Source organism: Narcine bancroftii, chromosome 5, assembly GCF_036971445.1.
Source record: "Narcine bancroftii isolate sNarBan1 chromosome 5, sNarBan1.hap1, whole genome shotgun sequence".
NCBI classification, from domain to species: domain Eukaryota; kingdom Metazoa; phylum Chordata; class Chondrichthyes; order Torpediniformes; family Narcinidae; genus Narcine; species Narcine bancroftii.
In genome coordinates, this window is record NC_091473.1 from 143591535 (window position 1) to 143617988 (window position 26454).

The window sequence follows — 26454 nt, forward strand, 5'->3', positions numbered from 1 at the left end:
TCTTCTCTGTTCCTGGAGTCCACCATGTCGGGGTGGCGGTAGCAGCTTCTCCACCTCCCTTGACCGGGACGTTAGCTTTAGCTGGACTCTTGAAGTTCTTCTTGCTGAGAGATGTTGACACCTCTTGGAGAGTCTCAAACTTGAGTGGGACCATGGCTTATATTACCCAAAAGTTGTTTACTTCAGGGCTTGTGTCATGCCCAACAGCAGATCAAACGCCTCAATTGTGGCCCTCTCCCGATGCTGTCCTCCGCCCAACAGCGCTCCCACTGCTTCAGTCGTGGCCTTCTCCCACACTGTTCTGCGCCCGACAGCGCTCCTGCCGCGGTCTTCTCCCAGCTCTTTCCCGTGCCTGACAGTACTCCTGCCGCATCAGTCGCAGCCTTCTCCCAACACTGTCCTGCGCCCAACAGCGCTCCTGGCGCTTCGGTTGCGGCCTTCTCCCAACACTGTCCCGCACCCCCCAACAGCACTCCTGCCACTTCGGTCATGGGCTTCTCTCAACACTGTCCCAAACCTGACAGAGTTCCTTCCTTCTCCCATTGCTTTCCCGCGCCCGACAGCACTCCTGCCTCCTCAGTCGCGGCCTTCTCCCAACACCGCCCTGCACCCGACAGCACTCCACTGCTACGGTCATTGCCTTCTCCCAACACTGTCTTGTGCCTAACAACACTCTTGCCACCTTGGTTGCGGCCTTCTCCCAATGCTGCCCTCCGTGGGTGCAAGGAGAAAAGACCAAGATCACTCAACCTATCCTCATGAGGCATGCTCTCCAATCCAGGCAGCATCCTTGTAAATTTCCTCTGTACCCCTGTAATGGAAGATTTAAACTGTTTTTTTTACTTCTGCAGCTGCAAGGCTGAGAACCTACTTGTTTTTTTAGAATCAGCACACATAATCCAATTTACACCATGAGGCCCAGGATGCATATTTAGTAGACACACCTAAATTCCACCATTGAGCCCAGAATGCAGTTGATCAGAAGACATTATCTAATTTACACTATGGGGCCCAGGGATGCATATGAATCAATAGATAATATCAAATTCCACCATGAGGCCCAGAGATGCAGACTGTCAGGAGACCTTGAAGATAATTAAATCATTTGTTCAAAGAGATAAGATCTGAAGTAAACAACTTTTGGGTAATATAAGCCATGGTCCCATTCAAGTTTGAGACTCTCCAAGAGGTGTCAACATCTCTCAGCAAGAAGAACTTCAAGAGTCCAGCTAAAGCTAACATCCCGGTCAAGGGAGGTGGAGAAGCTGCTACCGCCGCCCCGACAACCTACTACAAGTGTGCAGTCATTGCCTCGCTTCGGCAGTTGGGACCAGTCCAAGTGTTGATAAGTATAATTGGGAAGGGCTAGCATATTGTAGTGTGAATTCAGCTTTAAATTTAGTAATAAAGCCTTGTATAAACTGAACTGCTCTCGGTGTGTGTGTCTATTTTCTTTCGGTAGTTCAAACACTGTGACCAATCTAAAACGATCAAAATGAGAGGTATAAGTTTACCCAAGACAACCCCCTCTGTAGTATCCACATCTTTCCTCTAATGAGTTGACCAGAACTGAACACAATATTCAAGTGGGAACTAACCAGGGTCTTGCATAGCTGTAACATTACCTTGCTGTTCATGAACTTGATCCCATGGTTAATGAAGGCCAACACACCATACATTTTCTTAAGAACTGTGACTCAGGGAAGCATCAACTCTGCATAAACTGTTATGCTCTACAGATTTTATATTGGGGCACAAGAGATTGCAGATGCTTGAATATGGAACTAAAAAAAACACCTGAAGATAACTCAGTGGATCCGGCAGCATCTAAGGAGGCGAGATAGTCAACGTTTTAGGTCAGGACCTTGTTAACCAGTTGGCAACTTGCTCAAACCAAACAATGTGCTGATCAGAATAAAAGTCGCCGATTTAAAACTTGATAAATCATAGAAATTGATGGTACAGGAGGGGTGCACTCATGTCCATGCTGCCTGAACTGCTGTGTTTCTTGAAGATAGAAAATTACAGGACATAAAACAGGCCCTTTGGCCCTTCTAGTCTGTGCCAAACTATTATTCTGTCTAGTCCCACTGACCCGCACCCTGTCCATAGCCCATCACACCCCACCCAGTCCAGTTTTTTTCTTAAATGTGAAAATTGAGCCTGCATTCACCATTTCAGCTGCCAGCTCATTCTACACTCCCTCTACTCTCCACATGAAGAAGTTCCTCCTAATATTCCACACTCCCTCTACTCTCCATGTGAAGAAGTTCCTCCTAATATTCCACACTCCCTCTACTCTCCACGTGAAGAAGTTCCTCCTAATATTCCACACTCCCTCTAACCTCCACATGAAGAAGTTCCTCCTAATATTCCACACTCCCTCTACTCTCCACATGAAGAAGTTCCTCCTAATATTCCACACTCCCTCTACTCTCCATGTGAAGAAGTTCCTCCTAATATTCCACACTCCCTCTACTCTCCACGTGAAGAAGTTCCTCCTAATATTCCACACTCCCTCTACTCTCCATGTGAAGAAGTTCCTCCTAATATTCCACACTCCCTCTACTCTCCATGTGAAGAAGTTCCTCCTAATATTCCACACTCCCTCTACTCTCCATGTGAAGAAGTTCCTCCTAATATTCCACACTCCCTCTACTCTCCATGTGAAGAAGTTCCTCCTAATATTCCACACTCCCTCTACTCTCCACATGAAGAAATTCCTCCTAATATTCCACACTCCCTCTACTCTCCATGTGAAGAAGTTCCTCCTAATATTCCACACTCCCTCTACTCTCCATGTGAAGAAGTTCCTCCTAATATTCCACACTCCCTCTACTCTCCACATGAAGAAGTTCCTCCTAATATTCCACACTCCCTCTACTCTCCACGTGAAGAAGTTCCTCCTAATATTCCACACTCCCTCTACTCTCCACGTGAAGAAGTTCCTCCTAATATTCCACACTCCCTCTACTCTCCATGTGAAGAAGTTCCTCCTAATATTCCACACTCCCTCTACTCTCCACATGAAGAAGTTCCTCCTAATATTCCACACTCCCTCTACTCTCCATGTGAAGAAGTTCCTCCTAATATTCCACACTCCCTCTACTCTCCACATGAAGAAGTTCCTCCTAATATTCCACACTCCCTCTACTCTCCACGTGAAGAAGTTCCTCCTAATATTCCACACTCCCTCTACTCTCCACATGAAGAAGTTCCTCCTAATATTCCACACTCCCTCTACTCTCCATGTGAAGAAGTTCCTCCTAATATTCCCCTTTCACTCTTAATCCATGTCCTCTGGTTTGGACTTCACCTTCTTTTCTTTCTTTCTTTGGCTTGGCTTCGCGGACGAAGATTTATGGAGGGGTATATCCACGTCTGCTGCAGGCTCGTTGGTGACTGACAAGTCCGATGCAGGACAGGCAGGCATGGTTGCAGTGGTTGCAAGGGAAAATTGGTTGGGTGTTGGGTTTTTCCTCCTTTGTCTTTTGTCAGTGAGGCGGGTTCTGCGGTCTTCTTCACCTAACCTCAGTGGAAGACACCTACTTGCATCTACTCTTATCTATACCCATCATAGTTTCTACACTTGAACTAACAAGATCATTAACAACACACCAGGCCATACAGCTGATCCACGAGTCAAAATATTGCTTCATAATGATATTTCTTAAGCAATAAGTCAGTACTTGAAAATTTAACAGGTGCTGAAAATTAATTTTCGATAAGGTGAGACCAATGTTTGCAGTATTTGTCCAAGTTGACTGCATTATTCATGCATTTTAAATTAATAGTTTTTTCCTCATTCTGGGAACAGATGTAAAAAGAATGTTATATTGGCATTACATTTAGAAATAACACTGTTCAAAATCAAAGAGTAAATCCCCTGGTAACCAGCACCAATGGCTATTGGTAGGTGCCGATAAAGTGTATTTTCCGGTCGACTGAGATTGCGTGAACCATATATCTGCCAAATTCCTGAGCATTCCCCCAAGATGGGCTGGCTTCTGTAATAGTTTGAAAGTTAAATTTTAATTTTTTTTAAATTTAAATTTAGACATACTGCATGGTAACAAGCCATTTTGGTCCACGAGTCCAGGCTGCCCAATTTACACCCAATCAACCTACAGCCCTGGTACATTTCAAATGGTGGAAGGAAACCAGAGCCCCCAATGAAAGCCCATGCAGACTCGGGGAGAAGGTACAAACTCCTTACAGAGCGGGATTCGAACCCTGGTCCCAATCGCTGGTGTGGTAAACGCGCTGCGCTAACTGTTACGCCATCCATTGCTGTAATATACTAGTGATTCATTATGTACTTCCAGAAAAAAATTAAAACATGCCAGAGAAGAAAGAGTTAATTTTCCCCCATATGTTTATCAATAAGGTAGAGAGGGTGCAGAGAAGATTTACTAAAATGTTACCTGGATTGCAGTATCTAGAATACGGAGAAAGATTGAGTAGACTGGGTCTTTATTCATTGGAGCTTAGAATGTTGAGGGGGGATTTGATAGAGGTATATAAAATTATGAGGGGGATTGATAGAGTAGATGTGAATAGGCTCTTCCCTTTGAGGGTAGGTGAAATTGGAACGAGGGGTCACAAGTTAAGTGTTGGGGGAAAAAGTTTAGAATTAACCTGAGAGGAAGCTTTTTCACTCAGAGAGTGGTGGCTGAGTGGAATGACCTTCCGGAAGAGGTCGTGGCAGCAGGGTCAATCCTGTCAGTGAAGAGGAGATTGGATGAGTACATGGATGTGAGGGGATTGGTGGGTTATCGGAGAGGGAGCAGGTAGGTGGAACTAATGGAGTTCTCTTAAATCGGTGCGGACTAGAAGGGCCGATATGGCCTGTTTTCGTACTGTAATGGTTATATATATGTTAATTCTCCTTTAGTCACTGTACCAGTAGTTTCCATGCTAATGCCCATGCTTGGTTTCAAACATTTTTCATTGAGGAAAAGATTTCCTATGTGGTTGATCCATAAATTTTTACTCCTGTAGCTACACTTTCCTGGCCTACTTGGAAACTTCCACTTCATTCATAAATCTTTCCACTATTATGGTACAAGACAAATCCTCACCTCAGATATAAATAGACTCAATTAATGTAGAAAATTCAACCAGGAACCACAGTGGTGAGGCAGCAGTGGAAAAGGTTCGTACCTTCAAGTTCCTGGGCATCCATGGTTCCTGGAGCCAGCACATCGAGGCAACAATGAAGGCATGCCAACACCTCTACTTTCTAAAGAGCTTGGAGACATTTGTACATTAGAGACATCTACGTGCCTCAAGAAGGCAGTCAACGTCATAAAAGACGCCATTTCACTGGCCACGCTCACTTCCCACTGCTATCTTGAGGCAGAAGGCTTGAAGTCTAGCACCTCTAACAGGTCCCTCCCAAACAGCTATCAGACTCTGGTATGGCCAAGTATCTCCCAAACCATAACACTATTTACAAGGCCACCAAAGATCTGTATGTGTGGCACAACATTTTTTGCACTACTGGCTAAAAGTAAATATGTATTACTTATTTTCTCTTCCTTTTTTAATCTTTTCTTTCTCTCTTTGGGGTGTCATAATTAAATTATTAGTGTGTGTTACACAACTAGGAATCTATACCAGGCAAGATTTTCAATCGCACCTATGTAAATGACAATAAACTCTCAAACTCATTCAGTTTGAAGGGCAGCTTAGTCCTATTTAATATCTAACATTGAGTGGAATAGTGTTGACACTAGTCTAAATTCCTTTCCTTTGGCTTGGCTTCACGGAAGAAGATTTATGGAGGGGTATGTCCACGTCTGCTGCAGGCTCGTTGGTGACTGACAAGTCCGATGCGGGACAGGCAGGCACGTTTGCAGCGGTTGCAAGGGAAAATTGGTTGGCTGGGGTTGGGTTTTTCCTCCTTTGTCTTTTCTCAGTGAGGTGGGCTCTGCGGTCTTCTTCAAAGGAGGTTGTTGCCCGCCGAACTGTGAGGCACCAAGATGCACGGTTGGAGGCGAGATCAGCCCACTGGCGGTGGTCAATGGGGCAGGCACCAAGAGATTTCTTTAAGCAGTCCTTGTACCTCTTCTTTGGTGCACCTCAGTCTCGGTGGCCAGTGGAGAGCTCGCCATAGAACATGATCTTGGGAAGGCGATGGTCCTCCATTCTGGAGACGTGACCCACCCAGCATAGCTGGGTCTTCAGCAGCATGGATTCGATGCTTGTGGACTCTGCCAGTTCGAGTACTTCGATGTTGGTGATGAAGTCATTCCAATGAATGTTGAGGATGGAGCAGAGACAACGCTGGTGGAAGCGTTCTAGGAGCCGTAGGTGATGTCGGAGTCGAACAGGAGTGTGGGTAGGACAACGGGTCTGTACACGCTGGTCTTTGTGTGATTCTTCAGGTGACTGTTTTTCCAGACTCTTTTGTGTAGTCTTCCAAAGGCGCTATTTGCCTTGGCGAGTCTGTTGTCTATCTCTTTGTCGATCCTTGCATCAGATGAAATGGTGCAGCCGACGTAAGTAAACTGGTTGACCGTTTTGAGTTCTGTGTGTCCGATGGAGATGTGGGGGGGCTGGTAGTCATGGTGGGGAGCTGGCTGATGGAGGACCTCAGTTTTCTTCAGGCTGACTTCCAGGCCAAACATTTTGGCAGTTTCCACAAAACAGGACGCCATGCGCTGAATGGGCAACTAAAGCGGAATCGTCTGCAAAGAGTAGTTCACAGACAAGTTGCTTGTGTCTTGGTGTGAGCTTGCAGGTGCCTCAGATTGAAGAGACTGCCATCCGTGCGGTACCAGATGTAAACAGCGTCTTCATTGTTGAGGTCTTTCATGGCTTGTTTCAGCATCATGCTGAAGAAGATTGTAAAGAGGGTTGGTGCAAAGACGCAGCCTGGCTTCACGCCGTTGTCAATGGAGAAGGGTTCGGAGAGCTCATTGCTGTATCTGACCCGACCTTGTTGGTTTTCGTGCAGTTGGATAATGTAAGGTAAAACATCATGAGATGGGACCGGAGAAGGAGTCACCCAGTACTAAGGAGTAACAGAATGCATCCTTGTACTTACAAGATAAGAGAGACATTGATGGATTGAGAGGCAGGAAGCTAGCAGGGAAAGGATAGCAACAGTTTTAGTCATTGGACAAGTAATGATATGATGATGTTCTAAGCATGTATCCAAGGGTATAAAAAATCACCATTTTGCTGATAACGGCAGAATGCATTCTCCGACTAACTTGTTAGTCGCAAGTGTTACAATCCGGTAATAAAGAACAAAGAACCCTGATTTCGACTCAGCCTGGTGTTTGTCTCACTCATTCATGAACAAAGCAGACCTAACAATAACCATGTTGAGGAACTTGGGGGGGGGGCATCCGAGGCGCTCTAGTATTTGCCAAAGCCCTTTCCTGCTCACGGTGTCAAAGGCTTTGGTGAGGTCAACAAAGGTGATGTAGAGTCCTTTGTTTTGTTCTCTGCACTTTTCTTGGAGCTGTCTGAGGGCAAAGACCATGTCAGTAGTTCCTCTGTTTGCGCGAAAGCCACACTGTGATTCTGGGAGGACATTTTAATTATAATTAAATTATAATATTGCAAAAATGACAATCTACCCCTTGAAATTAAATACACAGTTATTCGGGAACTTTCACAGGAAGGTAGTTTTTGAGAAGGTGAATGATTTGGTTATCATGTTCCAAACACCAAATATGCTGGAATCTATAAAACAGGATTTAGTTGAAAAAAAAAGGAAAAATCATGTTTTATTTATCTGCTGAAATTGCCACCAAAACCAAGGAGCTCATTGTTGACCAGGAAAAGTCAACACGAGGTGTACGATACAGTTGCAGAGAAAGTATATTACAATTTCTGATGGTGCCCATTTTGAATTGGTTGATAATTAAGCAAATATCTGTCAATGGTGCTTTGATGGTAATTTCCATTTAGCAAATGACAAGTTGAAAAGTGTTTTGAATGGGAGTTTTAGGAGTTTTTGTATGACATCAAAAAATTTGGCTGCTTTCTACAGATGTAGAGTGGAAAGTCTGCTGACTGGCTGCATCACCAGCTGCTATGGGGCACCAACACCCAAGTGTAAAACATTGCAAAATTTACACACACAAAACACTGTAACAGTATATTTCAGCCTACAAGTCCGTGCCACCCAATTAACCTACAACCTTGGTACATTTCGAATGGTGGGAGGAAACTGGAGCCCCCGGTGAAAACCGACACAGACATGGGGAGAACATATAAACTCGTAACAGACAGTGCGAGATTGGAACCCAAGCCCTGATTGCTAGTGACATAAAGGCGTTGTGCTAACCACTACGTCAACTGTGCCGCCCAGAACATCACAGGCAAAACCCTCCCCACCATTGAGAGCATCTACAGGGAACGCTGCCATCGGAGAGCAGCAGCAATCATCAAGGATCCACACCACCCAGCACACACTGTTCTCGCTGCTACCATCAGGAAAGAGGTATAGGTGGCAATAAGACTCACCACCGACCACCAGGTTCAGGAACAGCTGCTACCCCTCTGCCATCAGACTCCTCAACAACAAACTCAATCAGGGACTCGTTCTTGTTCACTTTATTGATTTTTTTCTCTTTGTATTACACAGCTTGATTACATTTATTTGTTTTTGTACTGCAGGTACACAATCCTTTATCCGGAACCCTTGGAGGACAGTGTGTTCTGAATTTCAGATTTTTCCGGATTTCAGAAAGCCCATCCGAATTGTGCTGCAGTATCCACCCCCACCCCCTTTCAGTCGCCCGGCCCACCTCCCCAACCGCGGTCCCTCGGCTGTCTCTCCCGATCGCCAGTCCTTCGGCCACCTCCCCAACCGCAGTCCCTCGGCCTCCTCCCCTGGCCACCGGTTCCTCAGCCGCTCGGCCGCCAGTCCCTCGGCCACCCGGCAGTCTCCCCCTTCCCCCAACCGCTGGTCCCCACTTGCCAGATTTTGGAGCTTTCCATATTTTAGATGTCTGGATAAACGATCGTCTACCTGTACCAATAAATTTGGGGATTTGGCAGATGTGTTGCATTTGGACCTTCATATGGATTTTGATCTATACTAGACATTGGTCAGCTAGGTAAAAGTACATGAAGTTGGACGCAACATTCTAACATTGCTTGAGAACTGGTTATCAGACAGAAAGAGAATAATAGAAAAAAAAAAGGATACATATCTCAACTTTTGGCAAAGTGGTCCAAGTTTACTGATGATATTAACTCAGTGGAATTAAGATTACAGATGATGTGAAGAGACTGAATTGGGACATGGACAAGCAGATTCAATATAACACAGAGAATGAGTACTCATCCATTTTGGTGCACCAAACAGGAGAGCAGAGTCCTTCTTAAATGGTAAGAAATTGAATAGTACTAATGTTCAAAGGAAGCTAGGTGTGCAATGAGGGCCAACACACAATAAAGGCACAGCAAACACTTTGCAAGGCAAATTGTACATTGGCTTTCATTATGACCCAAGTACAGCAGGAAGAAACTTATTACAATTGTATAGGACCGCTGATATCGCCTCAAACCGTGCATCTTGGCGCCTCACAGTTTGGCGGGCAGCAACCTCCTTTGAAGAAGACCGCAGAGCCCTCCTCACTGACAAAAGGCAAAGGAGGAAAAACCCAACACCCAACCCCAACCAACCAATTTTCCCCTGCAGCCACTGCAACCGTGTCTGCCTGTCCCGCATCGGACTTGTCAGCCACAAACGAGCCTGCAGCTGACGTGGACTTTTACCCCCTCCATAAATCTTCGTCCGCGAAGCTAAGCCAAAGAAAAAAAAATAGAGTAGAGAGAATTTTGGCAGAGGGTTTTGGTCTCTTACCTAGGGAGTGCAGCAAAGATTCATATTATTGGTTCTGGGGATAGTGGCTTGCCATATGAGGAATGATTAAGTAAACTGGACAGACTTTCCTAAAGTTCAGAAGAATGAGAGGAATACCTTGAAAACAGACATATGGAACTTGATACATTTGATCCAAGGAAAATGTTTTTTTCTGACTCAGAAATGAAGAATCAGGCAGCAGAGTTTAAGGAGTTACAAGTGCCCAACTTTTTATCCGGAATTCCAAAAACCAACAACCTCCAAAAACTGACACTTTTTTTGGTAGATGACATCTGCTCATCAAAGATGGAGTTCGGCACCAAACATGGCCCGACGCAACCCTCACTCAACTCCCGTGTTTCCCGTCAAGTTCCGCATCGATAATTTGTGGTATCATCATCTAATAAGTGGCCCTTCAGAACACATGCCATAACTAATTAGTGCGATTATAAGAGCAACTCCCTGTCGGGCACTTTCGCTGATTAACACGATCGTCAATTTATGAGAGCCCCTCCCTGTCGAGCGTCGTCACCACCCACCCTCCCAGTCAACACTACCAGTCGGAAGCATCTGTGAAGCCTATAAACATGGCAAAGAGAGCTGCAGAATCCATTATGGGTAGCAGTGAGATGCAGAAAAGGAAGCATCTTTCATTGTCGAATGCACAGAAAGTGGAGTTATTGCGGAAATTTGATTGTGGCGTATCTGCACGTCATCTAATGGAAGATTATAACATAGGATCGTCCACTATATAGGATTTCAGGAAACAGAAAGAACAGTTGTTGAAGTTAGACAGTGAGTGATGACCGCAGACTGATGAATAAAAGGAAAACTTTGCATTGGACAAAAATTATAGAAATTGACTGAGTGCTTATTGAGTGGGTGCGACACTGAAGAAGTGAACACTTGTCACTGACTGACTAATGAAACAAGCGCAAAAATTCCACGAAGAACTGAACCTTGAGGTTCACATGGTTGGCTGCAAAAATTTAAGAAGCATCACGGGATAAAATATCTTAAAATCTGTGGTGAAAATGCTTCTGCAGATTATGCCCTTGTTAATGCATGGAGAAATGTAACTGAAGCAACATTAAAACATAGACTTTGGCCGTCAACAATGTTCGATGAAAATGAGCCTACAGGCTCATTTTCAAGTTTTTGAAGGTTTTCAAGTCAGAAACAAGAGGAGGGTGATCACCAAAAGTCTTGCAGCAGAAAATGTAAACACATTAGAGGCAGCTGAGATCAAAGAAGCGCTGAACATTGACAATGCTACATCCGTTGTGCATTCCTTGAGTGATGGGGAAATTGCTGAAATGGTGTTACATATCGATAAGCATGAGGAGAGTCGTGATGAGGGCGAAGACACTGTGTACACAGGTGATATGGTTAAAATGTGCGATCAGTTAATTGGTGGGATGGAACAACATTCTTTTGTCAGTGAGCATGAGATTATGGCTGTTTATTCAATGAAAGAGAAATTGTTTAGACAGAACGACACTGGAAGAAGTCTTTAATAAGAGTTCATTCTGTTTGAGCTGTAATGTGCATTTTCTGCATTTGCGCTGTTTGTGATGTCTGCGATGTCTGAGCCAGTTTTATTTTGAAATCAAATCATTTAACACCCTGTTTTGTGCGATTTTGAAACATTTTCTGAACAGGAGGTGTCCGGTCCCAATGATTCTGGATAAAAGATTAGGCACCTGTAGTAGGCCATCTAGGATGAAGAAGATGAGAAATGTCTTATGTTGGAAGATGGCAGACTGTGGATACCAAAAATGTACTTTAAGAATTATGTCAACAAGATCAACCACGACCTTGATGAATGGCAGAGTAGGTTCGAAGGGTTGGGTAATCCACATACAGTTCCCATTTCTTATGTTCAGTACATAGTAAAAGCACGTAACAGCTGATGGAGTAATAATCTTGTGCGACTGCAAAACAGATTATACAGAACCATATATTGATTATAAAGAACTCAATGATCTCCCACAAACATCAACTAAATCAACATTTTTTTTTTAAAATAATGACTGAGTGATAACTACTGACTAGATTACTGGAAACAACTCAACCAGTCCTTTAAAATAGTACAAAATGTACAAGAGCAAACCATGCAGAAATTTAATATCTCATCAAGAAGGCATCATTCCCAGAATAGACCTATGCCAGAATTTGATCACATTTTTTCTCCCATCTTGATCCCATAATTCACAAGTTACTATATTAAAATATATTTTTATAGATATCCTTAATTCACTACCTACAACTGTACTTGTTATTACTTTAACAACACATATCGTGAAGAGAGACACAGATGACTACAGATGTTAGAATCCGGAGCAAAAAACTGCCAAATGAACTCAGAGTCAAGCACCATTTGGGGGGCTAGGGCGGGAGAGATCAATTGTTGATGTTTCAGGCTGAGCCCCTCCACTAGAACTGAGTGTGGGGGCTGGAGGAGGCCCCCACTCCATTCTGATCCATCTGCAATGCACACTGCTATAGAGAGGCCAAAAGTAAACTAGAACATCTTATCCTCCAGCTAGGCCTTTGCAACCCTTTCTCAAGGGTCAATTGTAAAGGGAACTTACATAGTTAATGTCAGGATTTTTAAATATGTGCAGTTGATCCGGGGGTCCAGGTCCATAGCACATTGAAAGTGGCCATGTACAGTATTTCTGTTCATGAAGTTTTCTACAGAGAACAGTCATTGTCACATTCACACCTGTCTTCTGTAGAGAGTTTCCGATCTGACAAGACAGGCGTTTGGAGATTTTTCTTCATTATGATGAGAATTCTCCTGTCATCAGTAGTGGAGACCTTCCTTGGGATACCAGTCCCTTTGCGATTAATGATGTTCCAAACTATTGCTTTTGGTAATCCTAAGGTTTGGGTGATGTCTCTTACTGTTTTATTCATTTTTCAGTCTCATAAAATGGCTCAACTTTCATTGCCTCAACTCTAGTCCTCATGTTGAAAAATGGCAATTACAGACTCCAAAGGTGATCAAAAGCTTAGAAGCAAACCTGCCTCTCTCATACCTGCACCACTGAAGCAATTAAACATATCTGAGCATTCACAAACACATGTGAAGCCAAATGTTCCAAACATTGTGGTACACTGAAATGAGGGGATTATGTATAAAAAATGCTGTGATTTCCACATGGTCAAACAAATCTTGAATAAAATCTGGAATGTGCACTTTAATTACATGTGAATTGTTTGATTACAAATTGAAAACTGGTACACAGGGGCAAATAAAGGAAAATAGTGTCTTTGTCCCAAACATTATGGAGGACACTGTACGTCTTAAATTATGTTCATAGGACTTTAATCAATGCTCTTTTATTTTACACCACTCCTCACCACAACCTCCTCCCAACTGAGGTTACAAAAATTGTAAACCCTCCATGCTTGCCCATAGTTCGGAGGAAGGATGGCTATTCTACAAGTGTTGCCTAGTTTCTCCAGACAGAGAGAGACTGACAAAAAAAAAAGTTCTTCACTATCAGAAATTGTTCAAATCTGACAAACTGGGCTGCCATCTGCTCCTTTGGATGTATTCAAAAGATTACTTAACACTATTCTAAGAGCAGAGAACATAGGAAACAGAAGCAATATCAATCTGGCCCATCAAGCCTGCTTCACCTTTCAACAAGTTCATGGCTGATCTGGCCATGGACAATACCTCTAACCTGCCTATTCCCCATAAGCTTTAATTCCTCTATAATTCAAAAATCAGACTTAAATACATGAAACCTCTTCTACCTCATTGGGCAGAGAATTCCACTGGTTCACTACTCTCTAGAAGTAGTTCCTCATCTTCCTTATATCTACTCCCCTGAACCCAGGGACGTAACCTCAAGGCTTTAATTCTCACCTGCCGGTGAAATTAACCTCCCTCCTTCTATCTTATTTGTTCCTTTAATAATTTTTAGATGCTTCCACGTTATTCCCGACCCTCCCCTCCAATAAAAAAATCCTTCCAAAAGTCCTATGAAGAATACAGTCCAAATCTCTTGCATCCCTTACTTCTGGAATCAACCTGGTGAACCTCCTCTGCAATCCCCTCCAAAGCCAGTATATGTTTTCTCAAGTAAGGACACCAGCATTGCACACAGTACTCCAAGGGCTGTCTCGCCAGTACCCAGTACAGTTGCAGTAGTACTTCCCTGCTCTTAAATTCAATTCCTTTAGCAATGAAGTAAAAATACAATGCTGCCTACCCTGATCTGCAAATCTCTAGCAATGGAAGCCAACATTCCATTTACACTCCACCAATATTTCTAACAACAGAACAACTGGCCATTACTACTGTTGTTTGTAGAACATTGCTTTGCAAAAGATTACTATGCATTTCATATTAAAATATCAATATACTTCAAAATTACTCTATTGCCCGTCAAGTCCTATTTAACATCCTGAGATCATAAAAAATATTGCAATTTCAACACTTTTGGGGAAAAAAAACAGGAGACAAACCTGAGACTTTTCAAGTCAGACCCTTTTCCAGTCCTGATTAAATGTCAACCATTCTTTTTCTCCCATGAATGCCGCTCAACCGCTGAGTTCCTCCAGCAGATTGTTGCAAATTTTTTATAAACCAATGTTCAAACAGCACTTTTTCATTTTGAAGTAAATGTAAATTGTTTTTGGCATCCAATATCAGATGGAACAATTTCCAAATTATTTGCATCCCTTTATTTTGGGGATCGTTCAAGTGAACAGCCGAGCAATACATTTCATTAATTCAATACTGCATACTGCACCCATTGTCATTCTCCCCAGGTCTGAAAAAGAGATGATATTACCTCAAATTATAAACCTTTGATCCTTTCTGACATATTGGCAGAACTATTTTAAAAGTGTACAAGACAATGCAGCTGAATAAACCAATTTAAAAGCAATAACAGAGAGGTCAATCTTGCTGAATTGTTAATATTAAAGATTTCATTGAGACTTACACTACTCTTTTTGTAAGGAGCCAGTTGGCTTACACCAATGAACACGATTCACTCACTATACTGAGAGGAAGAAACCTTCAATGAACCAGTGTCCTTTTCATAACCCATTGATTTGGGGGAAAAAAAAAGGTTATTTTAAAATTGTAGCTACCACATCACATACTGATTTTTCTATCAACTTTTCCCAAATGATTTCCTGTTACTGAAAAATGTACCCAGCCTAATTTTTTTTAAAAAGAGTACAATTCTAATTCACTCATGGAATTTAAATACTTCCTCTTTCAAAGTTTAAATAGATTTAGTCGTGTACTTACAAAATTATCATTATAAATCAAATTGATCTTTAATTGTTCACAAAACTAAAATGACAGATATTCCTTCATAATGTAAGATTTAAAATACAGGATTAAAAAAAAGTTTAAATCCAACTACAAAGGGCAGCATTAGTTTGCATAGCGGTTAACGCAATGTTGTTACAACGCTAGCGGTCGGAATCTGGGTTCAAATCTGTCTGTAAGGAGTTTGTACATTCTCCCCATGTCTGTATGGGTTTCCTCCCACCATTCAAAACATACCGGAGGTTTTAAGTCAATTGGGTGTAACTGGGCGGCACAGACTCATGCATGGGCTGTTACCTGCTGTATGTCTAAATTTAAATTTAAGATTTTAAAAAAAAATTAAAGTATACAACAGGATAGCAAAGTACACCACCAAGATTAGGATTGGATTATTCAATGTCTTCAGTATTAACCATCTTTTTTAAAAAAATTCACAAGAAGTCCTTTAACCAAATGAGCAATTCAGGTGTCAAACCAATTCAGCAAGACTGAAAAGAAAAATTTAGGTGCATGTCCAATAACACTTTAGAATCAGAATTTATTGTCACAAAGTTCAGTGTTTTGCAGCAGTACATTGACATTATAACCATCTTACACCATTAATATAATAACACAAAAAGTAAGGCCGTGTCTTTGGTTCATTGATTATTTAAGAATCTGATGGGAGCGGGGAAGAAGCTGTCCTGGTACTGCCGCTACACCTGCACCTTTTCCCTGATGGTAGCAGAATGAAGAGGGCCTGGGTGGTGGTGGGGGTCTTTGAGGATAGAGGCTGCTTTTTTAAAACACCACCTCATATAGACGTCTTTGATGGAGTGAAGTCTGGTGCACTCTGGAGTTTTTTCTTGTCGTGAGATTTGGCACCTCCATGCAGGCAGTGATGCAACCAGCCAGAATGCTCTCCACGGTACACCCATAGAAGCTTACGAGAGTCTTTGGTGACATACTGAACTGCCTCAGACACCTCAAGGTATACACGCTGGTGAGCCTTCTTTGTGATTGCATTAACATGGAGGCTCCAGGACAGACCCTCGGAGATTTCCACTACTGAGCCCTCGGTAACAACTGGGTCGCGTTCCCCTGACTTCCTCCTGAAGTCCACAATCATCTCCTTGGCTTTGCTGACGTTAAGCGTAAAGTGGTTGTCATTACACCATTCAACGAGCTAATCCGTCTCCTTCCTGGACCCTTCCTCAGTGCTGTTTGTGATTCTGGTGTCATTGGGAAACTTGGAGATAGCATTGGAATTGTGCCCGGCCACACCGTCGCGGGTGTATGGGTAGAGCAGTGGGCTAAGCACACGTCCTTGGGGTGCACCTGAGTTGATGATCAGTGAAGAGGAGATTTTGTTTCCAATTTGTACTGACTGCGATCTTCTGAGAAAGTCAAAAATCCAGTTGCAGAGGGGAGTACAGAGGCCAACAGTTTGTAGCTTCTTGACCAGCACTGAGGGAATAATGGTATTGAAGGCCGAGCTGTAGTCGAGAAGAGCAGCTGGATGTATGAATTGCTGTTTTCTAAGTGATCCAGAGCTGATCGAAGAGCCAGCGTCGTTGCATCTGCTGTGGAGCGATTGTGACGATAGGCAAATTGCAGTGGGTCCAAATCTTTACTTAGGTACATGTTAATTCTGGCCATGACCAGCATCTTGAAGCATTTCATTACAGTAGAAGTTAGTGCTACTTGGCAGTAGTCATTAAGGCAGCCCACGCTACTCTTCTTGGGTACCAGAATGATTGACGCCCTTTTGAAGCTGGTGGGAACTTCTGACTGCAGCAATGAGAAGTGAAAATGTCCGTGAACACTCCAGCTAGTTGGTTGGTGCAGATTTTCAGTACTCTGTCAGGAATGCCATCGAGGCCTGACTCCTTGAATGATGTTGTGATGTCGCCCTCAGAGATAGATATCATGGGGTCCTCAGCCTTTTCAGGGATTCTAGCTACCATTGTTGGGTTCTTCTTCTCAAAGCAGATAGGTGTTCAGCTCATTGGGTAGTAAAGCATCACAGCCATCTATAGTGTTTGCCTTTGCTTTGTAGGCTATAATGGCCTGCACTCCCTGCCATAGCTGGGATGTATCAGACTCTGTCCAGAATTGCCACTTTGCTTTGGAGGTGGTCTTCCACTAGTTGGTGACACCTGTTGCATATTCATTCAAGTCTATGGATGAGTTCTTGAACACATTCCCATCCACTGATTCAAAGCAGTCCTGCAGATGCTCCTCCACCTCCCTCGACTATACCTTTGCTGTCTTCACCACTGGTGTTGTGGTCTGCAGTCTCTGCTTGGGGGCCGGGAGTAGAAATGCAGCCAGGTGATCAAACTTGCTGAAGTGAGGTCATGGCATGGCTCGGTATGTGTTTTTCACAGTGGTCTTGTGTGTTGGTTCCCCTGGTCTCGTGTGTGACGTGTTGGTGGTAGTTTTTCAGATTGACCTGATTGAAGTCTCCCATAATGATCGGGAAGGCTCAAGGCTGTTTATCACAGTATTCAGTCCCTCCAGTGTCAGCCTGATGTTACACTGTGATCAGGATGATGGCGGTGAACTCCCTCGGCAGGTAGAATGGGCAACACTTGATCACCAGCCAGGTCGGAGGAGCGGGACTGGGACATGACCATCACATCTGTGCACCATGATGAATTGATGACATGAATGCCACATCCCTCGGTTTTTCCAGATGCTGGTGTTCGATCAGCACGAAGGAGAGTGTAGCCCTTGGACTGCAGCACTGTGTCCGCAAAGTCCATGTTTAGCCATGTTTCTATAAAGTGCATCACGCAGAACACCCTGATGCCTCTCCGACGTTGTCATCTGGCATGGAGTTCATCAAGTTTGTTCTCCAAGGACTGTACGTTAGCCAGGAGGATGGTAAAGTGCAGAAGCCTCAGATCCCGGCATCTCAGCTTGACTTGTAGCCCCCACCCCCCCCCCCCCCCCACATCTACATCCATATAGTCATGTCTTCTTTACCTGGCTAGTGGGTCCGCTGCAGGAGTTGTTGTTGTACCTGCTGGGGCTGTTTAAAACTCCGGGTTTGTTGCTGTAAACCGTGGAGTTGTGGCTGTACCTGCCGGACCTGTGGCTGTACCTGCCGGAGCTGTTTAAAACTCCGGATTGTTGTTGTAAACCAAGGAATTGTTGTTGTACCTGCTTAAAGGTCCCTTGGCCCAATGGAGATTGTCAATTCTGCCGATTCCAAGTGATCTTAGGACCTCCATGCTGTCGGGTAAGTTAGATTTTATATTTCTCTTTTTTTTTTTAATTTTTAGAAGTTCTGAACAGGAATGTTTGATTATTCCTGTCAGAGCTGCTCGCAAAGAGTTGCCATTTTGAATCCACTTCCTGGGAAGTTCATATTTTCAGCCTGGTGAACAGTGGCTGTTATTCTTCAACACAATCTTTTTACAGGGAAATAGTTTTTCTACATAAAGCACAAATAACAAATGTGCAACTGCCACCTCAGTGAGATGATTTGAAAATGTAATCCTAACGTAAAAGCATTGAAGAGAGGAAAATGTCATTTTAAAAAGTTCACCCTTCCAACAGGATTAAGGACTCAATTTGTATTTTCACAGCGAATAAAATCTCTCAAGGCACTTCACAAGAACATTGCCCAACAAAATCCGATGCCAATTTATTCAAGAAGTGTTTGATCTAGAGCAAAGAAAAAAAAGTTTTGAGGAATAAGAATTGGAGATTCGAAGAGGTATAGAACAGGCAGGAATTTAAGAATCAGAAAAGGTGAAGGCAAAGCGATAAACTAGCCACCAGCAGACAAATATTAAGACTTTCATTTGTTTTCTTCCCAACATATTTCCTGTTTCTGAACCTGATGTGTTTTTCCACAAACAATAAAGCTCTGGGTACATTTAATATAAAATCACAATTTACTGCACTCAGAGAAACATGTTTACCACAATTAATTAAATTTCTCTTATTGCCTTTCAATACCTTACTGAAATGGGTTCAACAAGCTCTATGGCCGATTCCTACTCCCATTTCTTATGTCCTACTCTACTCCACCTCTCACAAATAACATTTTACGAGATAACAGTACAACTCTGATTAACCGAAATTGGATTCTCTGAAATCCTCAGTTATCCAAAAAAAATGTTTTTTTAACATTTTGAATAAACAAGGATATATGAAAAAAATCAGAAATCTATCGCAAATTTTTTTGGAGCCGAACTGACCGGGGACCTCGGACTCCCGGCAGTAGCAGCGGGGACATTGGACTCCCAGCAGCAGCGGACCTTGGGCTCCCGGGCAGAAGCCTCAGGCTCCTAGCACAAGCAGAGCCTCAGTGGGGAGCATGGCCAGCATTTTTTTGGTGAGAATTAAACATTATTTTAATGTAAAGAGCCTTACCTTGTTGTCTGTGGTTGTTTAAACAGTGTTACAAGTCATTTGCTGTCGCAACTGGGTTGCTTTTTAAAAAAAAGACCAGTTCTCCGGAAAAAAAAAGTTTATCTGAAATAGGCCCAGCCCTGACCATTTCAGGTAATCGGAGTTGTACTGTATCGTCATCCTGTGTGTGTTTCTCAATATATTGCAGCAGGTTATTGGCATCATTCATATAGCCATGTAAAAAATACCATTACTGTGTGGACTGCAATGAAAACATCAACCATCACCAAAGGTAGCACTGTTGTGGGGTTCATTCAGGAGCCTGGCAGCTGTAGGGAAGAAACTATCTTTAGGACTGTTGGTGTATTAATGCATGCTTTCACCTTCTTAAGCCTTCTCCTGATGCTGGTGGGGGGAGGGGAGTGGTGTAGAAACCTTGATCAGTTCCCATCAAACATGGCATAGTCACTGCAGGTGCTGCTCGTAATAGGTCAAACAAAAAGCAATGGTTACAGGCAGCTCCCCAGCTGAAGTGGACCTATATCCCATCTATCCAAAGTAGCTACTGGAATAAAGCCACGATTAGAATAGCAACCAAGGAAAGGAAAGAACATTGGCAGGAAAAGTCACATAGTTTGACAATCTGCAGAAACAATGGAACTTTTGAGGTTTCATTTTCAACTGGCGTTCCAAGAATCATTAATATAAAAATGCAAATATTTTGCTGCAGTCAGTGGAGTAATATCAGTCCCCATTCCTCCAGTTCATCTTGTGCTTTTTAACTAGACGTGGGCACAAGGAATTATACACAAGAACCTCAGAATCAAACTGAACTGCCGTTCTCTTCAGTGCTTTCATAGGTCTGATCCAGTCCAGCTGAAACTCAGTACAGAAAAATTACTAAATTCAAGGCTGCAAATTAAGGCTCTTATTCATAAACAAAGTTTCTGGTTAATAAGAAAGACAAAATGTGCGCAGCATGTACACTAACTTGATTTGTTCACACATGTCCTCTTCCATAGAAAATGCATGAAGCCTTTTATTCTGCACTTCACAGAAATATTTGTGATAATAAAGAGAGAGGGTGTACAATCTTAATACTATATTCAGTTGAATTGTAAATAAAAAGAAGTAACAAATCAGGCAATTTTAGATTTTCTCTATTGAAATGCTGGCTGTGTTTTAGTGATCATTCTGACTCACTCCTGCAATACCAAGATGTTAAAATGGTCATAATATAAACAACACCAATGGGAACATATGAACTCAACCTTAAAATCCAATTGCTTGGTGGAGAGTTCCCCCAGGGATAGATCATTGCATTTCCCCCCCTGGTTCCCCCAATAATTTCTCCTTTATGTGTGTGTCTTGAAAATATAACACAAAAACAAATCAGATTCCACACACTTGACCTGCCCCATCACACACTCTGGCAGCTTTGGTACGGTCTCGGATTTGTCACACTAGATGGCCAACACCTATTGCTGGATACATGAAATTTTCCTCTAGGTGAATAGTGAAAAGGCAGCAGATTTTAAGTTTATTTTTCACCAATTACTTACAAGTGAGAAGGGTTTTTCTGCGAGCAGACTGACAGATCAACTGTAACCCTCATTCAGCTGCGTAAAAACTACAATTCTACAACTATAGAATTGCAATGAAAAGACCAATTAGCATTAAGTAAGGGCAGCATATTAGCACTTTTATGGGGGTTAATTCTAGAGACTAATGACTGCAGGGAAGAAACTATCTTTAGGGGCTATTGGTACATGCTTTCACACTCAGAACCATAGAACATTACAGCAGAGAAACAGGCCCTTTCTGCCCATCCAGTCTGTGCCGAACCATTTTTTTTTGCCTAGTCCCACTAACTTATACCATACCTCTCCCCTCCACGTACCTATCCAAATTCCTCTTAAATGTTAAAATCGAGCCCACATTCACCACTTTAGCTGGCAGCTCGTTCCACGCTCCCATCACTCTCTGCCTGAAGAAGTTTCCCCTCATGTTCCCCCTAAACTCATGTCCTCTGGTTTGTAGGTCACCCACCCTCAGTGGGAAAAGCCCATCTGCATTTGGTATGTCTATCCCCCTCGTAATTTTAAATACCTCTATCAAATTATCCAAAGGGTCTTTCAGTAAGTTAACTACCTTTCCTTGGCAGTGGGAGATGTACATGGAGTCCATGGATGGAAACTTCCATTATGTTCTGAGCTGCAAACACTACCTTTGGTAACCTATTCTGACCTTCAGCAAAGCGACTCCCATAGCACGCTATGATACATCCAGCAAGTATCATGTTCTTTGGTCTCCTCTCATACACTTTTCCCCCAAACACTGACAACATTCACGAACCTGGCATCGATCCCTTTTTATACTGAATCACATTTATAACTGCACATCCTGACCTCTACCAATGTACTTCCTACCAGGACATTACCATGTTCCTTGTGTCAATTTATCTGCTGCTATAACTCACATTTTAGCTTTTTAATCTCAAAGATAATACTCAAAACTCGTCATTATCTTGGCCAATTTCTCATCCATATGATCTTTTCTACATTGGAGACTGGGAGATCACTTCATTGAGCAATAGCGTGGATCTCCCAGTGGCCACCCATTTCACTTCCCCTCCCCATTCCCTTGCTGACTGGTCTGCCCACGGTCTCATGCAGTGCCAGCCTGAGACCACCTGAAAATTGGAGCAACAACACCTCATCTTCTGTCTGGGCTCCTTCCAACCAGATGGCATCAACATCAACTTCTCCAGTTTCTGTTGATACCCTCCCTCCCCATCCTCTTCCCCCCCCTCCCCTTTTCTCCAACTCTGTTACTCTCTCTTCCCTTTTCCCTGACTCCGTTCAGAGCCAAAATCAATTCTCATTCTTATTATATATAATTAACACCTTTCATCTGTTGGTCTGTACGCCTCCCCTTCCCTTTCTATCCCCCTTTCTTTCCCCAACCTTTAATTCAGGCACTTATCTACTTTCACCTACATACACCTTAAAGAAGGGATCAGGCCCGAAATGTCAATAGTATATCTTTATCTCCTATAGATGCTGCAAGACCAACTGAGTTCTTCTAGCGTTTCTGCATTTTGACTACACTCACATCTTCTGCAGTCTTTCATTCTTCACTCAATTTCTCATCTTACACCCCTTATAAATTCTTGGACTTTTACTACCTGTTTTCTAACTCATTCAACAGCCTGTTTGCTTCTCCGCTCACTTACCTACGTTAACTCCAGATACGAAGAACCATTATGTTTAAAATATTTATCTTCTTTAAAATACCCACGAAGTACCAATACCACGTATGTCCAGCCTCACTTAAGAATCACGGAACTCCAATTCCAGACAATTGAACATTCCCAACTTTGTTCAATCTGTAGATGGTGCCATGCTTGACTGAGAATCCACTGAATGTTCTCCTTAGTGCGATTCAAGAGGCAATAGTTTTATATTCAAGTTTGAAGGTTCATCATTCAAAAGCCTAACCTACCATTTGAGTGCAATACCATCCTCTCAGAGGAGAGTGCAAAGCAGAAAACAAAGGCAGGGAAGTTATCCCAAGGTTATGATCAGTTCGCTATTATAGAAGCTTTTCTGCACAAATTGTGTACCACATTCCCTATACTTCAATGAGAACTTTATAGGTTTCCTGAGAAATACAAGCCTTTCTTAAGATGCTTAAAACCTAAAGGGTGACATGGTTAGCGTTGCGTTTACCACAAAGTTGTTACAGCGCCAACGACTCAGGTTCTGATCTGGCGCTGTCTCAAAGGAGTTTGTTCTCCCAGCATCCTCATGGGTCTCCTCCAGGTGCTCCGGATTCCTCCCATCCTTCAAAGACGTACGGGAATCGTAGATTAATTGGGTGACACAGGCTCGTGGGCCAAAAGCACCTGTTACCATGATGTACATTTTAAAAAATTTTAATTAAAAATTTTAAATTGAGTATAGATAGGCAACCTTTTACCCATGGTTGGGATATTTTTTAAAAAAAGGGAATAGGTGGGTGTGAAGAAGCAGTTTTAAAATGAAATTGAGGGGAAAGTTTTTTTTTAAAAAAACAGAGATCGACTATATCTGGAACTGGATGCGGTGATGGAATCGGGTACAAACTCCAGGCTTTGGAGGGATTATGTCCAAATCTAACTTTATGACCAGCCTTTTGGCATCACATTTTATATTTCCTTGTTGGCTTCAAGTCAATATTATTAAGCACCTTGGGATGTTTTAGGCCTTTCCAGTCACTCCATATATGAAGTTGCCCTTAAATGCAGATTTGATGTTTGCGGAGCAGTGAAGTAGAATGAAAAATTAAATGCTGCAAAGCAAAATAAAAACAAGTTGCCATTTAAAAGTCAGCAAATTTGCTTACATCTATTAACTTTGACTGGCTGGACAAAAGCCAACAACAGGTTCAAGTCCAGTTTTCTAAGTAGTGTCTCAGGATATCTGCACTTCAGCTTCCAGTGCCGAATGAAGTTCAACCTCCAATTTCCCAGCTCTTGCGCGGAAACATCTAGCTGCTGAACCTGTGCCAGATTAAATTGGCATGTCCATTTTGGACACTGATTTTAATGGGTAAAAATGGCGCCAAGAGTATGTTCATTTCTCTTTTTGTTTTGAACTATTTTTATAAAAAACAAAAATTGGAATAATTCAATTTTTAAAGCACTTTGTAAATCATATTTTGATGAATAGTTGGAATGTTTTTGAATGTCAAAAGTATTTTCCAAAATTTAACTGAAACAGTATTTAGAGCCAGGGCAAGTCTATCCAGGGATGAGACACTTGGTTAGATTGAAAGGGGTGGGGGTGGGGGAATGGGGTTCCCCGTTCACACAATCAGAAAGCTTGCCAGTAGACAAAAGGCACTCCAAATGCTGCAGATACATAACATAGTCAATTGTTGAGCTGAAAGAAACTTTTGTATTGTATCGTCCATGAGTTTCTGAGCATTCCTGGATGTTAAAGAACAGAAAACGAAGAGAAGGAATCGTGATTTTCAGATTAGCAGGGTCTCTCTTCTGGAATGTCATATGAGAAACCCATTTCTGTGCTGATAAAAAGATGCAGTTGAATACATGCAAACAATCTGACAATCAGAGCGAGCTTAAAAAGCAGTAACATTACACGACTAGTAACCCAAGGACCCGAATTCAAATCTCTCCAAGAAATGGCCAAATTTAAATAAGTTAAGAACTGTTTTTTTTTCCAAAAAGAACACATCAAAACAACCAGTGGACAAAATCTGCTATCTTGACATGCTCTAGACCACACATGTCAAACTCAGGCCCGCGGGCCAAATTTGGCCCATATAATTATATTTGGCCCGCAAGATCATATCAAATATGTATTAGAGCTGGCCTGCTGGCCGCCGCGCCAGTATAGCGCATGCACAACTAATACTACATATCCCAGAATGTTTTGCAAATACGTTGGCGCCGGCCCGTCAGCCCGCTAATCTCCCACACCTCCTCTCTTTACTTTCATTAGCTTCTGCGACCTGTCGCCTAATTCACATGTAATAAACCCCTTATGAAAAATGGCCAAACGAAAGCCAGAAAACAGGACCTTTCAAGACAGGTGGGAGGCAGACTATATGTTTATCATTTTAAAAGACAAACTTGTTTGTCATTGAAGCAGGTTGTTATTTTTTAGACTTGTTGACTTGTGCAAAAAAATACATTTAAAAGGAGCTTAAAGGCTAATAGAGAAATATTATTTATTGAATATTTTATTTCTCATTTGTTAATGCTTTTTCTGGAAAGAGTTTAACCAAAACTATTATTAAACATTTATTTTAATAAGAAAAAGTTTAACGTTACATATGTTGAAAGAAGAGAAAACATGCAGATGTTGTTGAAAATTTTCAATAAATATTTAGTTTGGCCCACGACTTAGTCCAAGTTTTTAATTTTGGCCCTTTGTGAATTTGAGTTTGACACCCCTGCTCTAGACTTTAAGCAACTCCAAACTTTCTAATGTGGCTAATTCTGCAATACTCCTGATAATACCAAGGAAATGATTGTGGACTTCTGGAGGAAGTGAGGAGTGGAAAGGGTCAAGAACTTCAAACTCCTGGGTGTGAACATCTCCGAGGATCTGTCCTAGACCCTCCATGTCAATACAATCATGAAGAAGGCCCACCAGCGGCTATACTTTGTGAGGTGTTTGAGGAGAATCGGTATGTCACCGAAGACTCTCAAAAACCTCTGCAGATGTACCGTGGTTGCATTACAGTCTGGTATGGAGGTGTCAACGCTCAAGACAGGAAAAAACTCCAGAAGGTTTTTTGATTAAACTTGGCCTCCAACATCACATGCACCAGACTTCACTCCATAAGGACATTTTTACAAGAAACGGTGTCTTAAGAAAGCAACCTCTATCCTGAAGGACCCCCACCAACCAAGCCATGCCACCTTCTCTCTGCTACCCTCCGGAAAATGGTACAGGAGCCTAAAGATGAGCACCCAGCGGCACAAGGACAGCTTCTTCCCCCGCTGCCATCAGATTCCTGAATGAACAATGAACCACAGACACTGCCTCACTTTGACTTTTTCTTGCACTTTCTAAAAATTTATTTTGTAAATGTGGGCACTGTGATTCTGCCACAAAACAACAAATTTTGTAACATGTTCATGACAATAAATTCTGATTCTATATCAAACACAGTTGGGCATGGAGAAGAAATCTGAACATGGCCAGTACTGACCATTCACGAAAAATAATTTTAAAAAATGAGTGAACAAAAATAAACTTGATGTGGGGATATAAAAAATGTATCCACCTTGACAGAACAAATACTGAATGTACATCTCCAAGGATTACTTAGAATAGGGCCTCACAATTCAAGTTGTTTCAGTATTTAATAGATCTTAGACAACAAAGGGATAAGTGGCAGTGGATGAGACACAGAATCACCCACCATCTTAGTGAATGGCAGGACAGTTTTGCTT

General features: G+C 42.4%; 1 protein-coding gene across 4 annotated transcripts in view; it reads right to left on the minus strand.

The window, feature by feature from the left end:
- The window catches only part of zzz3 (zinc finger, ZZ-type containing 3), a 162131-nt gene that overhangs the window by 131880 nt on the left and 3797 nt on the right, over positions 1-26454 (minus strand). Inside the window, exon 1 of one of the 4 annotated variants that reach the window (XM_069939304.1) lies at positions 8485-8548. The exons of the other annotated variants lie outside the window; for them this stretch is intronic. The gene's annotated coding sequence lies outside the window, so the exon portion shown is untranslated. Of the gene's footprint in view, positions 1-8484; positions 8549-26454 lie in introns of those variants that run through there. 4 annotated transcript variants of the gene reach the window in all.